Consider the following 15935-nt stretch of genomic DNA (forward strand, 5'->3'; position numbering starts at 1 on the left):
ACCCAGCAAGCCATTTCAAGTTGTATTGTCCATAAGCAAATCAATCAACCTTCATGTTGGTCAAGCAGAGAGTTTGACCCGGCAGCCAACCCGGGACTCACTACCCTCAAAAACTACGCAAAGGCTGCAGACCTTGCCCACTCCACTGATTGAAAAAAATTTGCAGACAGACGCCTAGTGCCCATCCCTGTCTCCCTCAAAAAATTGCACAGTTTTTCCAGCCAGCCATCGCAACAGTCGACCGGGTGTTCACCTAGAAAATTGTGCAGTTTTCATGAACAAGCCCTCTGCTTCCTAGCAGTCCACTCAGCTCAGAAACTAAGCAGAGGTGACCAACAAGCCAGCCTTCCAGCATCAGCATAGTTTTTCTCACCAACAGCTCCCGGCAGCCCACTGACAGTTCCCTCGAGAAATTGCGCAGTTTTTGCTGCCAAGCTCTAGCAGCTCACTGCTAGTTCCCTCTAGGAATTGCATAGTTTTTGTTGCCAAGTTCCCGGTAGCTGACTTCCAGGTCCCCTTAGGAATTGCATAATTTTTGCTGCTAAGCTCCCGCTGCCCGTTCGTTCCTGAAATTGCGCAGATTTTTCCTACTCAGCCTTTCCGCAACCCAGACTCTTCCTCTCAAAAGCTGCGCAGTTTTGTTCTCTAGCTGAGCCAGACATCGTGGACAATCTTTATCACCCAATGACTCCTGCGCAATTTTCATCAACAGTACTCGAAGCCTCCATCCCTTCTCGCAACCTTGTCACCTTTCCTAGTCACCTGCATCCAAAATCCTCATGCATCATGGTAGACTAGGAGATTCATGGATTTGATGTCGTCTCATCATGAGTGACTGCAAAAATAGGTACACAAACAAACATGGCACGACGACGAACAGGACGAACAAAGGGAGCACATGCAGAAGGTCGTGTTCACCAATAGACGAGCAGACGATACATGTAAAGAGATGTGATCGCGAATGGATGATCATCCAAAGATGTGTTTGTGGATGGATAGACAAGCTAGCATGCAAGATGTGTTCATGAACGGACGGACAGACAAACATGCACCTTTTGTGAGTGGACGAACCTGTCAAGCTTACCAACATACAAGCAAGGTGAAAAGTGTGAATGCAACATCAAGCGAACCAATGATCATCAAAGACATCGTGCACTTTGTCATGCGGAGGTGAAGTCGTGACACGCCATGAGGACATCCATCACCTAGCAACACTGCAACTCAACATGCACACCAGTAGTAGCATGAATGTACCAGCACTGTCATGTTGAGTCATGTCATCCACATCTCTAATGTGGGCCATACTGTCAATCAATGTAATGTAACGTGGAAGTCCAAGAGACCCACTTGTTGTGCGAAGAGTCATGTAAAGTCGAAAAGTCATGGAAGTCAAACAATCATGAGCGTATTCGAACAACCACAAGGGTCAGTTTTACCCTTGGTTATAAATACCCCCTCATTTGTACATGCAAGGGACTTTTTCACCTCAGCTCCTCCCACAAAGCCTTGAGAGTCTGTAATCTTTTCTAGGAGGAGTAAGTAGTGGCTCCAACGTTCTGCACGCAAGGTTAGTGATGTATGGTGTAACGATGTGTCTTGGAACTTTCGCTTAATTCAGAAGCCTGCTAACAGGCCAGCACATTTTCACACATTTATTGTAACTATTGTAAGATTAATATTTAACACTTGTAATGCATGTTGCTTCAACCTATGTTTAACACTTGAACTAATTCACTTGTTGTAATACACATATGTTAATGAAAATGTGTTGTATATGCTGTTAACATTATCTCACCCATGTAGACTACTCTTCTGGACATCAGACAGACCTTTCACATAAAACTTGCTATAACAACCATTGTACTCACGTAGACTAATCCACTGAGTGTTATACGTGTTACCTTCCCTTATGTGTTGTGACTGCTGCATCTGTGTGAACTGTTCCACCGAAAGCTGTGCACGTCCTGTTGTGTTGTGTGTTCCTAGCAGAGTTGGGACTTCTGCCAACCGACTTGGGACTCACTCCCACCCTCTCTCTCTACGGTGAAAGAACTATTAACACAAGATACACTTGCAATCACCAGGCACATGAAACTCACTTCTCGCAAGACAAAGCAGACCCCTCTTTTGTGTTGACAAGCAAGAGTTGAGACAAATCTTTATGATAATGGCAACCGGGCCATCGTACCGAATGGGACACCCACACCGAACAGTGTGAGATCTAGTTCAGACTTTATACCGAGGTGATCCCCTAAATGTTGGCACGCCCAACACCTAGCTCTATAAATTTCAAGTTTTATAAAAAAAATTAATAATATTATTTTGGTTTATAATTTTTAACATAATTAGAAAAAAATATCATGTTGAGAGACACTAGTTACATTTGTATGGAAGAAATATTATTATTTTATATTAAATATCATAATTCATTTTATGTATATATATCATATTTCTGTTGACTAAGCTACAATAATCTTGAAATTTAACTTTTAATTAACCATCTTCCATTAATAATTTTCAATAATAAAATAATACCATGCCATTCAAACATTTTCTTGAAATTTAATTTTTAATTAACGGACTGATCGGTGTTAACATTAATAATTTTCAATAATTAAGTAATGGTGTGCAATTCAAACCTTTTCGCTGAATGCTAGCTGTGAACAATGCTCTTTCTATGTGCATGAAGCACGGACCAGAGAATACATTTCTATCTCATACCACAAAGTAATGGTATGCAATTCAAACCTTTTAGGTGAATGGTAGCTATGTACAATGCTCTTTACAAGGATTTCTCTCTCATACCACCATTTTGTATAAGGAGGTTTATGGTGGAAGGCCATAATGGCCAGAAATTCTCTCTCATACCACCATTTTGTATAAGGAGGTTTATGGTGGAAGGCCATAATGGCCAGAAAAAGTTTTTTATAGATTAGGTAGGGGGATTTAGTCCTATGGTTTTGTAGTCTCGGTTGAAAAAAAATACAAGAAAAAGCGTCACTTTTTGCTATTCCCATGACTGGCACAGGGCTACACAAGTGCTTTCTTAGAGCTTTCAAAGGTAAAACTGTCTTTTCTTTCTTCCAGAACTGCGTAGAAGTGCCCCTCAAGGTCCCACTTTGCAGCTGCAACTGGTGTCTTTCATTGCGCAGTTTTTCCTCCTAGTGGTCACTGCGCAGTTTCCCTTGACATTGAAGAATGTGCCTTGGAGTTCCTCATCCTATCCTGAGTTGCACTCTGCGTGAGTTGCACTCTGCGTTGTCTCAGTGACGTGTCCTCCCTCCCTATGACAAGGAACTGCACATTGGGTAGTTGTTGGGCCTTCTTCCCGACCTGTTATTTGACCTGTTATTTCACCCAGGCTAGGAACACAAAAACAATGCATCATGTCAGACTAAGAAGTTTTGGATTTGATAGTCCTGTCATGAGTGAATTGGAGGAACATGTACATAGATGGATCAGGGCGAGACGACGAACCGGATGAAAAAACAGTGCACATAGAAGACTTACTTAGAACTGGACGGACGAACCAAGCAATTCAACGCGCTGATCAGTTGTTGAAAATACTTCCTTGCCTCTTCTTCTTTCAATTTCCCCTCTCTGGCAACCCTCTGGAAGACCTCGCCGCCATTAACGTACTCCATGACGATATAAATCATGCACTTGCTCGCCAGGACTTCGTAAAGCCGAACGATGTTGGGGTGTCGGACCAATTTCATTGCCGAGATTTCCCGTTTAATCTGCTCGCTCATCCCGACCTCGAGGATTTTTCGTTTGTCCATTACCTTAATGGCAACGTTCTCGCGGGTTTCGAGATTTCTACCGTGGTAGACCTTGGCAAACGTCCCTTGCCCCAACAGGCGCCCTAATTCATACTTCTCCATCAGAATATTGGGCTTCATCTCAATCTAAAAGCTAAAATCAGAAATCCGTGTGGATTAAAACGTCTGCTCAGGCGTCTTCGCTGTATCAAGCCTGTCAAGTTTCTCTCCGGCATCTGTTCCATTGCACGTGGCGTAGTCGGCATGTGTTCTCGTAGAGCCCCGCATAGCCTGCGTACAGGAGCTCTGATAGCCTGTATTTTATTATGGAATATAAGTAGGTAGTATAAACCTTTGAAATCCAGTCAATATTCGAGGGAAAGCCAAAGTGTGGACGGATTCAACAACGTAACGAAGAGCCCTGATCACTGGAATTACGTGACGGAGGGACAACCTGTCATTCTTGGTCTCTTTGCTTGTGTGTTAAGATTATGCCACGTGTCTTTCCATCGATTTCCTTCCTGTATCATTCCGTCCAGTATACACTACATCTCTGCTAGAAACACTTGTTTGCCCGGCTTTCGTTTATGATAGATTACCCACGTTGGCTTGGAAATTAGTTGGCATCCTTAGCTGTATCCTTGGGGTTATTCAAGGCATAATGGACATCATAAGCGAATGTACTTTTTGTTTTTTGGAAGTGAATTTGTGATCTCAGCATGACATTTGATTTTAGTTTTTAATTTGAGATGGAGTTTCATTTTATTTTGTCCATTTGGAAAAATTCATTTTTTTATATCAGATTATCCCTCGCAAACGTTGACTTTTTTAACCAAAAAAATTCACACCTTATAAATAGAAGGTAATTATTTTTTTATTTTTTTAAACCTATTTTTAAAGTTGTGATTGGTTATGTGCAATTACCATGCAGTACGAGCAGTTGTCTGAATTCATCATGTGGAGTAGTAGAAATTTTAGGGCTTGCATCAGATTCACTAATCGTGGAGTCGTTTTGTGCTTTATCTGGACATGATATATTCGCGTTGTCGTATTCACATTGCTCCATAATACAAATAGCCCGAGGCACTAGAATTGCTTGGACATTTAGAAGTGGCCTGAATCTGCGCAAAAAAAAAAAATTAAAAATCTTGCAATAACAATATTTGAATTATATTTTTTATGGTTGAAATGAATTCAGTACTTTCAAAAATCTTTGGGTCACTCAAAATCTTGAAGTTTGACGGCAGTAACCTAGATTTACAAAAATCCCTACCTAATTTTATCAAAATTTTACAGAAATTTCAGTGATTTTCGAGGCAAATTTGATAATGGTTAGACTAAGACTGTGTGATACAGTGTGAAAAATATGAAGTTACGGAATACGAAAAATAAATCATAAATAAGGAATAGTCTACCTAAGCGGAGGCATTGCGTGGAAACATCCGCCGACTGGAAAAATTTCCGACTCCAGCCATCGGTATTTTTTTCCTCAAACGTCGAGGTCCGTCGCTCCATGCAGGAATGTTCCAATTCTTGTTTGAATTCTCTGGCAATCTGAATCCAATGTGATTTTCCAAGCTGGTCGAGTTAAGGCAAATGTGGCGGGTAGGTGAAGTCAAAACACTACACATTCCTCCAATTCGAAAAACCATTCTACCTACAAAATGAGTTTAGTGAACTCCATTCTCAAAACATGAAGACACAAGCACTTGCAAGTGTCTCAACATCGTCCATTGATTGAATCCTCGTTAGAAAATTTCTATTCCCTATTTTGTTGATATACACACATATTTGATCGATGGGTCCACCCATTTCGACATTGCACATAGACATCACAAGACATTGCACATAGACATCACAGATTGATGGCTTCCTTTGTTTCAGGGCTAGACACACATACTCCTTACTGTAACATTGCTCCAAAAATTCTCCACCAGAAACCTCTCGGACAGAGGCTTCCCAAGATATTGTTCAATAGTTTCAACACATTCCTGAACTAACTCAACCTTCATCCTCTGCGAAATTGCCCCTGCTTCAGAATCCAAACCATTCATTCCACCCTGCCCCCTCTCCACTTCCTCTTACATTTTCCCTCCTTAATTATCCTAACTGCTCCCCTGCTCCAAATCGACAAATGCCAATGAAAACTTCTACCATTTCTCGCCAAATTGATCTCCTTCTCCGCCTTCAATCTTTCCCTCCCCTTTCAAGTTCCCCATCTTCAACAATTCAATATCTCGACCTTCATTGATTTCATTCAATCTCCTCTTCCTCATCAATTCCATACCCCGCAACCAATTGCTTTCTTTTCATTTTCTCTTTTTCAACAATTCAACATACCAACCCCCATTTTCTATAACTTTCTGCTCTGAATCAGGTGTCTTCTCTGTAGAAAATTTGGGTTCTATTCATGATCTAGGTTCTAACAAATCTGGGTTCTATTCATGATTGTATATGAGGAAACATGTTCTTCTTGTGTTTTAGTTAATTGAGCTTCTTTAGGTTTGACTTTCATTGTGAGTGATTTAGAAAGTCAATTCTTGGTGCAGTTTCCTACTACTTTTAATCAAATACATCATGAATTCAAATCTGTAGTGATTGTAGCGGTTTCATGCTTGTCATATATGCTTATAGTTTCGATCTTATTTTATTTTTCTCGAAGTAACTAGCCAGTCTTCTTTATTTACATTTTTTTTAATCTTAATCTGACTGCATTCCTTTTTCCATCAGCGTAATGTAGATAAAGATTATCGCATTATCCTCCAAGTTGTCTCATAGAATTATGCACTATTATATTTATGCTCTTTTCCGAGAGCATGCATGGGTGTGTTATGTTTTCGTTAGGTTACACTGGGATAGTCCCTGCCATATGCTTTATTCTTAGGAACTATTTGTTCGGCATATTTTGCAGAAGTATTTTTCAACTTTAGCATATGCATATATGCCCTTTGGTCTTTCAAAGACATAACCTCTTTGGTTTATGTTCATTGAAGCAAATGGATTTACCTTGCAATAGGTTTTCTCCCTTCCATTTATGAATAAGTTGCAAATCTCTGATTTCCTTAAAAAAATGTGTAAAATTTAATGCTTCTTTAGTGTATACAATCTACATATGTTTTGGTTTCATTTTTGTGAAGCCTATTGTCGCTTTTCATTTCCATGGAAAGCTAGAGTTAATAATTTTTCTTTATCAACCTTAATACTTCTCTAAGGACTAATTTGGACATAAGGTACAGGTCTTTCTTGCTAGATTCAACTGATTAAAGTCAATTGTCTCAGAGTAGTGTGTGAGCTTCTTTCAGAAACTACCAGATTATTCTATGTTTTCACATAAATAGGTTTTAGCTTAGTAGAAATTGCTAATAGATTCCTGTCCAAAATATAAGTATTTTGATTTATGTGGTTGCTTAAAATGCTCCAAGTAGTTGAAGATAGTTTACACTTTTCAAGTAATAATTGCATCATCTTCTCAACCTTTTGGGAAAGACTTAATTGTGCTACAATGGATACTAATGTTTGCCACTTGCCCTTCTTAGGTCACGATTATGTTGGTTACAGTTTATATATAAACTACTATAGATTACAATGTCAATTTTCAATCTATAACTAGCAACTGGTCAATTCCTTGATCATTATAGCACCAAGAAGCATTGAATCCCTTGAGGCCAAAAAGATCCCCGATTGATTGTATAAGGGTGGTTGTGTGACCACGAGGGTCTCAACACCTCTTGGTGCTACATTAACTAGGAATTTGATATGTTTCTAGTAGTATGTTAATTATCAGTTTGAGAAGGTATTTTTCAGTCTATAATTAATCTCTGGTATAGGAAATGATAACATTATAGTTGTTGTATGAGCACAATACTCTAATCATGTTTGTTAATGAAAGTGGATTGAATTTCTACAAAAATGCTTTGCTCTAGCCTTTTTTTACTCTGCTCTTGTCTTACTTTGTTATGCTCTTGTCTTACTTTTTCATTTATATACTTCTTATTAATCTATTTCTCACATATGTACGTTTGTTAGTTAGTTCTTGTAAAACTACATATTCATAGTTAGACGTGACATGGGATCACCTCCTGAAAATGCTAATGTTTTCAAATCTAAGTTATAGGGATAGAGGGATAACCATAGAATAGAAGTATGTACACTATTCTATTGGTATATTTTTATGATGTTGCTTAGTCATTCTGCTAATATTAGATATGTTAGTCTTTGAAGAAACTTTAGGAACTTTATAAAAGATCAATATTAATTTGAATTATAAATATGTATTCACATTGTCTGTACTTTTGAATCCTATTGACCTGTCTTGTGGTGATTCGATGGACATTAATAGAGATCTTTTTTTTTTCTTTTTTTTTCCTTTTTTTTACAAAGAAAACATATTTTTTTATCAATAATTAAACTGAAATTACATATTTCAAGTGCAAAGAACACTTCCATATAGTATTTCACTTTAGCTGAAGGTCACCAAATGACTTTAGTCAATAATTTTTTGGTCCATTCCATATTCAAGTACTAAAATCTCTGGGATTTCAAGTTTCTGGTCATAAGAACTATGAAGGAATTAAAAAGTACAATAGTATTGATATATTGGTTCCATTATATCATTCTTGTTGAAGGTTGATTCCATCCTTGTTGAAGTAGATTTGTTTAAATACTTATCTACAAGCACAGATTGTGTAGTGTGGCATGTGGTGTGTATCTCTTGCTATAAATCTCAAGTTACTGTAAAAATTTGGTCACCTTGTATGCTTGATGATCTTGGAGTTAAAGAATCCAGTTACAACTGAGACTTAAGTTCTCCCATATTAAAATCAAAATCCACAAAGTTGATAGTGAGATATGTTTCATTCTTCCATTCTGTTTTCATTTGTTTCTGTGAAGCACTTATATTATTGACTGTGTCTTGGTTCCACAAAACAACAATGCTTAAGTTATTTGGTGACTCTTTGTTTCCTTTATTTGTTGTTCTCAAGGAATATCTTTGGTGGTTATTTTTGTTTAATATTAAGCCTCTCATGCCTTATGTAGACCTTGTCAACTCGAGTTCTTTGTTGTTTCCTATTTGAATTTATATTCTTTAGGCTCTTGGACACCTACAATCTTGCAATTGTGAATCTCATATGATTTCATCTTGTAGCTCTTCTAAGCATAAAATTGACTTTAGAAATATGCTCTGTTTCCTTGTTGTATGCCTTAGGAGTTCAATTTTTTTGTTTTCTAATTTACTTTTTATCCTTTAAGTTCTTGGACACTTAGAATCTTGTAATTGTGAATTTCCTGTGCTTTCATCTTGCATTTTTTCTAAGCACAAAGTTGGCAGAGAAATATTCTGTGGTTCCCTGTTGGAGACATTGGGAGCTCAATTTCTCAGTTGTTATTTTATTTTATTTCTTGTTCTTACAACTCTTGGACACCTGGAATTTTGCAATTATGAATTTCCTTAACTTTCATCTTGCAGCTTTTCTAATCAGTAGCACAAAGTACAACCAAATCATTTGGGTTATATATAGATAAAAGCTAACAACCTCCCTTTCCATCAGTGAGGATTTGGTTGGTTCGTAAATTGACGGTGCTTTTTGGTTTTCATAGATGTGTTATTTGCTTATCAATTCTCTACTATCAATGATGGATTAATAATTATTGTTTCATTACATTACAGAATATTCAAGCCTTTTTGAATCTTTAGACTGATCTTACAATAAAGGCTTTTTGGATAGATCTGTATTGCCCACAATGCCCTAGAGTTGAACCCCATAGTACGATGGAGTTAAACCAGATCTCTTTTTGTTTTCACATTCAACGATGCATATTTTACATCCAAATTCATATTTCAAGTAATGTTTATAGTTTGGCATCTGTTACAAATCTAGCATACTCCAATACTTTGCTTTGGAGTAGCCTTTGGGTCAATTTTTCTCAATTCCCTTTTGTTGGATAGGTACTTGATGCTCATGTTTGAATGGTACATACTATAGAATGATATCTCCTTGTTGGCTATGGTTGAGTTGATATGTTTTCTGATTAACTGATGTATGATATTTTTAAGTTGTTTTTCCTTGTCCTGATATTTGAAAGGCATAAAAGGAAAGAAGAATGGAATGGTTTATGATTGTTCAATGAATTATAAATTAGTGGAATATATTAGGAATACATAACTAATTTTTTCAATTATATATCACTGAAAAACATGTTGAGTATTAAGAAATAGATAACTTCCTACTTGTCTAATATGAATTTATTGTTATCTTATTTTCCAGGTCTTCTAAGTGTAAAAAATGGTGCAAAAGTGGATTTTATGCATTGAAGTGTCATGCTTTCCAAATCCAATTCAAGCAGTTGTGAAATTTTTCCTTCACAATATGGAAACAAATCATGTGCTCCATAGAAAGAGAGAAGTGCCTAGAAGGATGACAAACAATGAAGCATACTACATTGCCCTTGTTGAAGGGATAAAAGAGGCAAAAAAACATGATGTCAATGATATTGAAGTTTTCACCAACTCGAAGCTAATATGTAATCAAATGAAAGAAACCTATCGGGTTCAAAAGGACAATTTAAAACCCCTTTATAGGGAAGCAATAAATTGGAGTTGTCAATTTCAATATTTTACCATCGATTACTTTGCAAACATTCAAAAGATGTCTAGTGATATAATGTCCAAAGCATTGTTAAGTGTAGATGTAGATGTCAAATATGACATAGGATCACCATCCACTACAACAAAAATCATTGATCAACATCAAGATAGGTCCCCATTATGCGAATGGGTTGTTGTTATCATTTTTCTTGGGTCTATCATGGCATGGTTCTTTCACTAAAGAAGAAACCGTTAATGTATTATTTTTCCCAAACTTGTAACGATTACGGTTTTTTGTATGGGTGACAAATTTATGGACAAATGTAATATATTCCATGTATATGGACAAATATACTTGAGAAAAGTAATTGGTTCATGGTCGTGTGATTGTTATTAAAACATTATGGTTACAATATGATTAGTTATGACACACATTCTTTTCTTCGAAATATTTTTCAATATATGTTGGTGCATTGCATAAGATTGTGTTTATTCGTGGTTGGACAAGTTTGTCCATGCTAGCTTTTGTTCGCAACTGTTTTTAACTATTAATGGTGTAACATTAGATTTGATTTTATTGTTGATGACTTGTAATGGGTTTTTATGTATTGTAATCAAATACCTTGCTAATAATAATAGGTTACCACATACCCTGTACTGGATATCTAAAGGACATTTCTTTTTTGGAATAAATTGATTTCTTTAACTATTATATGAACAGTGAATGTACATTGGGAATTTTATAAAAAAGGGCTCACAAACACAACCACCAAAGTAAATTAGGTGGGTTGGAAACAAGTTGAACAAAACTGGTTTTTTCTTTTATATATGCCTGATACATTCCTGTAACAGTTAAACTATTTCACTTGCCTTGAACATTATTGATGTTGTTGGAATCCATTGACATCTCTGTTATTTCACCTGCTTTAGACATTACTGATGTTGTTGGCACCAATTGACATCTCTGCTTTAACTGATGGTGCCTCCACTAATGTTGTAAGTATCTGAGTAATCTCAACCATGGTGGGCCTAGCTAATGGATTTTCTTCAACATATGACTTTGCAAGTTTGGCGAGGTCTAGAGCGCAGTCTATGGCATATACTTCATGCAATGAAGTATCCATCCAACCCTTCAATTCTTTTGTTGGATTGTTGGCTTCCAACAAAGGACCTATGGTTTTAGCCAAGAAAACTTTTGTTGCCTTCATCAATATTTGTGGTCACTTTCCCATGAGAAATGTATTTAGGAGCCATGTATGTAGGTGTACCTGAGCTATTATGCTTGGTACCCATGTTTAAATTTGTTATCTTGGCCTTCAATTCTGCATTCAACATAATATTGTTGCTTGTGATGTCCTTGTGCACATAACTAGGATGTTTGTGTTCATGTACATAATGCAATCCCATGGCCACATCAAGAAAGATATGGAGCCTCTTATCCAATGTCAAGAAGGGAGAACATGAGGTTATAAATTTGTTTTTCATGACTAAACCACCATGAATCCAATCACTGAGAGACCCATTTTATGCATATTCAAACACCAGGTAAGAATGATCCTCACCTTCATTGTAGATCCCTGGGAACCCAGTAAGATTATTTTGTTGAAATTGGCGCAAACTTTTTAGCTCATCTGAAATCCCTTTCTTGATATGCTTAATAGCCAAAGGGGTACCACTCAAGTACCATGGTAGAAAAAACCTTCTATTCTACAATTAGGAATGAAGTTCTCAATTGCTTTATTGAACTGATCCAATGTGTATGTAAGCATTATCAAATCTGTTGTGCCCGTCATTTGCTCCTTGAAAACATTTTTCCCTCTGACACTTCCATCTTTTTGCTTGGGTATGATAGGCCTCTTGTAGTGAACTATTGTAGGTTATTTGAAGGACTTGTTTTACTTTCTAGTGATCAACAAAACTGCCCCTATTGTGCCTGTTGCTGCAAGTATTCTTGTAATAATGCCAATGTATAGACCATGTTTTAATTTCTTCTTCTTTATTTTATCCTTGATAACATTACTAGAGACATTATGAGCTCCATGGATTGTTTCATATTGGAGTATTTTCATATATTGTTTTACAGCATAAATATTGTTGGGCTAATAGGGAACATTTATGTGATTAGCATAACTAATAAGAATGATGATGATAATAGTAATCCATCACAGAATAGTGATCATTTAGTTGGAAAATTCGGTGGTAAGATTCCAAGTTCTAATAAACAGTTTGTCACATTTTAGAAAAAAAATCCTTGGACTGAGTCATGCTAAATATATGTTTACAGCTAAAAATATATGAGGGATGTTAGTCACTCACATGGCATAAATATGCACAACGTCTGGTTTTCTGAGGTTCCTCAACAAGATGCAATTAATGAAGAATTATTTGATATTGAAAAAAAATAGTTTGCTTCAAGTCTAAGTTAGATTTGTCACATTCTTGACACATGAAAATATAGATCATAAATACAATGTATTTAGCCTTGACAGAAACTCAGGAAATGCACTTAATCACATAATAGAGTAAATTTGACAATGGCTTGGATCTTAGAATTGTTAAAAAGTTGAGATCTTCATCTCATTTTCTTATATTTATAGTTTCTTATGGTATACATCAAGATTTCATTTATAATACATACACTAGCTATGTTGCACGTGGAAAATTTATTTACAAACAATGATAAGAATACTTGTTGAATTCTAGCCATGAGTTTTCCAAGATGTTACACAAGACTTGACTGCTGAATTGGCCAGAACTTATGCAAATCATTATCAAGTTGTCATAACCTATACAGTTGATATCAATTTTTTTGCATAGTACTGCTAAGACATTGAAGGGGGGATTGCTAAGACTTGCACCCACTTAGAATGTGTGTCCTTATATTTCCATATTATCACATGGGCACTTTCCAAAAATTCCAGGAGGAATGCCACGGATATATGTCCCCCACAATTCATAATGTCTAGATAATACTCAAGTGGTGATGGTAGAAGAGGGGGGTATTCATACCACAGGTCTTGGTGAGTATTACAATCCACTACTTTTCCCCCTCTCTTCAAAAAATAGACTATATATTCACCACCATATCATGATGTCAAGATGGAAGAATACTCCTTTGAAGGACTTCTCCAGACATCTGAAGCAATTACATTACCTCCTTTGTTCAAAAACTACATAGTTCCATCATCGCTACTAAATTTTGTTTCAAATAGCATTTTCTATACCTTCTCTCCTTTATGTTACAACTTATAGATGGTTGACTCCAGTAACATATTGATGAATCATATACCTTCATGAAAAATGTAGGAAAATCCCCATATGTGGGTATTACCTTATACGAATTTTTAGTTGCAACCATAGTGATAGCATGTATGGTCTGAGTAATATTTAGATGTGGTAATATGCAACACTATCTAGTGAGAGGGTTGCACACAATGAAATTTCCAAGAGATGACCCAAAACAAATAAGTCCTCCTGTAGATGACATTGGTTTGCACTTCACATTTTTTCTCAGACAAGAGGGGAGATTGATATGGTGCCATTTTTTTGACATCTATGTCATCTAAAATTCCTTGATCAAACTTGGAGTCCACCACGTAGAACCATGGACAACAAAATGGGACTTCTGAACAAGAATTCAAAAAACTTGGAGAATATATCATTGAATTCCATCCTTTGCATACTGAACCAAAATAGAAGAAGTGAGACACAGGAAACCGTGCAAGCACCCTTGCTAATAAATCATCATGAAGTTCAGCACAAGATATGTTATCTATTATCATAGAATCCTCACATAAAATTGATGCATTTAACTTTCTACTCTTCTGTTTTAAGCTGCTTCATCATGAGTTGCCATATTACTTATTTTTAGGACTATAGGAACCAGCTGCTTCTCCATCACAATCCCTCATTTTGATGATGTTCCAGGCATAATGTTGCACATAAGAGGATGTCAGAAATAGTAACAAAGCTGCAAGAAATCTGCACTCAACAATTGAGCTCAAGAAAAACAATGAGAATCCCATTATATAAAACATATATCTATATATTGTATTTATTTTTTATATGATACTTATAGTTGATATATTTGGTTTGATCATGAGATTTTGGATTCTTGGCCAATCGAATTGCAGAAGAATTTTCAACGAATAGAGGAGTTGAAGTCTTTCATTTCTCTTATGAATCTTCAAGTATTTTGCAAAGCCAAATTATTTATTTTGTAGTTAGAGCTGCTACAACATATTCGGCGTAAGTGGTAGAATCAACAAGAATAGATTGTTTTTGTGATCCCCAACTAATAGCTATTGATCCAAGATTCATCAAACAACCAAAAGTTGAGACTCCATACTCCTTATCACCATCAAAATGTGAATCTGAATAACTAGTAAGATGGAAGTCTGGAACTTTGGAATATTTGATGCCATATGTTTGAGTCCCTTTTATATATTTAAGTATTATCTTTGCTTCTACCCAATGACCTTCACAAGATTGATGCATAAATATGGAAAGTACCCCTACAACAAAATTTATGTCGGGATGAGTAGTAGAGAGATAAATCAAACTTCCGATACATTTGTTGTACTTTGTTGGATCTTCAAATGGTTTTCCTTCCTCTGAAGTAAGTTTCATATTTTGTTCCTTTAGAGTGGCAACATAATTACAACCCATCATTCCATATTTGTTCAATAAATTTCCACATACTTCCTCTGAGAGAAAAATATGTTGAGGTTTTTGATCAACTTCAATTCTAACGTAATAATGAAGTAAACCTAAATTTGTCATATCAAAAACCTTTTGCAATTATTTCTTAATCGATGATATATACTCATCATTTTTCCTTGTAATCATCAAATCATCAACATAGACAAATAGATATACAAATAATATTCTAACCTTCTACACAAAAAGAGTTGCATCATCTAGTTCAAAATGCTTATAATTCAAATTAAGAAGATTTTCAATTAGTTTCTCATACCATGCACGGGGTGCTTATTTCAAACCATAAAAGGACTTCATCAACTTGCATACCTTTTGTTCTTTCCATTTGAAAGAAAAACCTTATGGTTGAAACATTTTAAACATCTTCCTTCAAATATCCATTTAGGAAAGTAGCTTTTACATCCATATGATGAATTTTTCATCCTTTCTGTGCTGCAATAGAAAAACAAGGTTCCAATAGTGCCTCATTTATCTGTAGGACCAAAATTTTGTGTAATCAATATCTTATTTTTGTGCATATATCTTTGCGAAAAGTCTTGCATTGTACTTGTAAAGTGAACCATCAACTTTATATTTGGCTTTATAAATCCAATTGCAACCAATGGGTTTCAGGGAAAATTTTAAGGATGGAAATTTATCTTAAAGTTTAGAAACCTTGGCGAATCCCACTAGTCCATAATATGAAATCTATAAAATGTTTGGAGATATTTTTGTAAAAATATTCAAATTTATAATATTTTTATATAGTCTATATATAATTTTTGCAATTTTTAGGGTAAAATAATTTCATTCTATAAAATTTGGGCGAATCATTTCTACAAAAAATGGAAATTAGCGAATCTTTTTTTTGGAAAAAATATAGAAAATTA

The 15935-nt window shown here is 35.8% G+C and overlaps 1 pseudogene; it reads right to left on the minus strand.

Moving 5' to 3' along the window:
• Nucleotides 1–3938: 3938 nt before the first annotated feature.
• On the minus strand, nt 3939–14129 carry LOC149243283 (F-box only protein 13-like; annotated as a pseudogene).
• Nucleotides 14130–15935: the final 1806 nt, after the last annotated feature.

The sequence above is a fragment of the Pinus tabuliformis genome, chromosome 8 (genome assembly GCF_031772625.1).
Source record: "Pinus tabuliformis cultivar Carrire ecotype Pingquan chromosome 8, CPIR1, whole genome shotgun sequence".
Lineage (NCBI taxonomy): Eukaryota > Viridiplantae > Streptophyta > Pinopsida > Pinales > Pinaceae > Pinus > Pinus tabuliformis.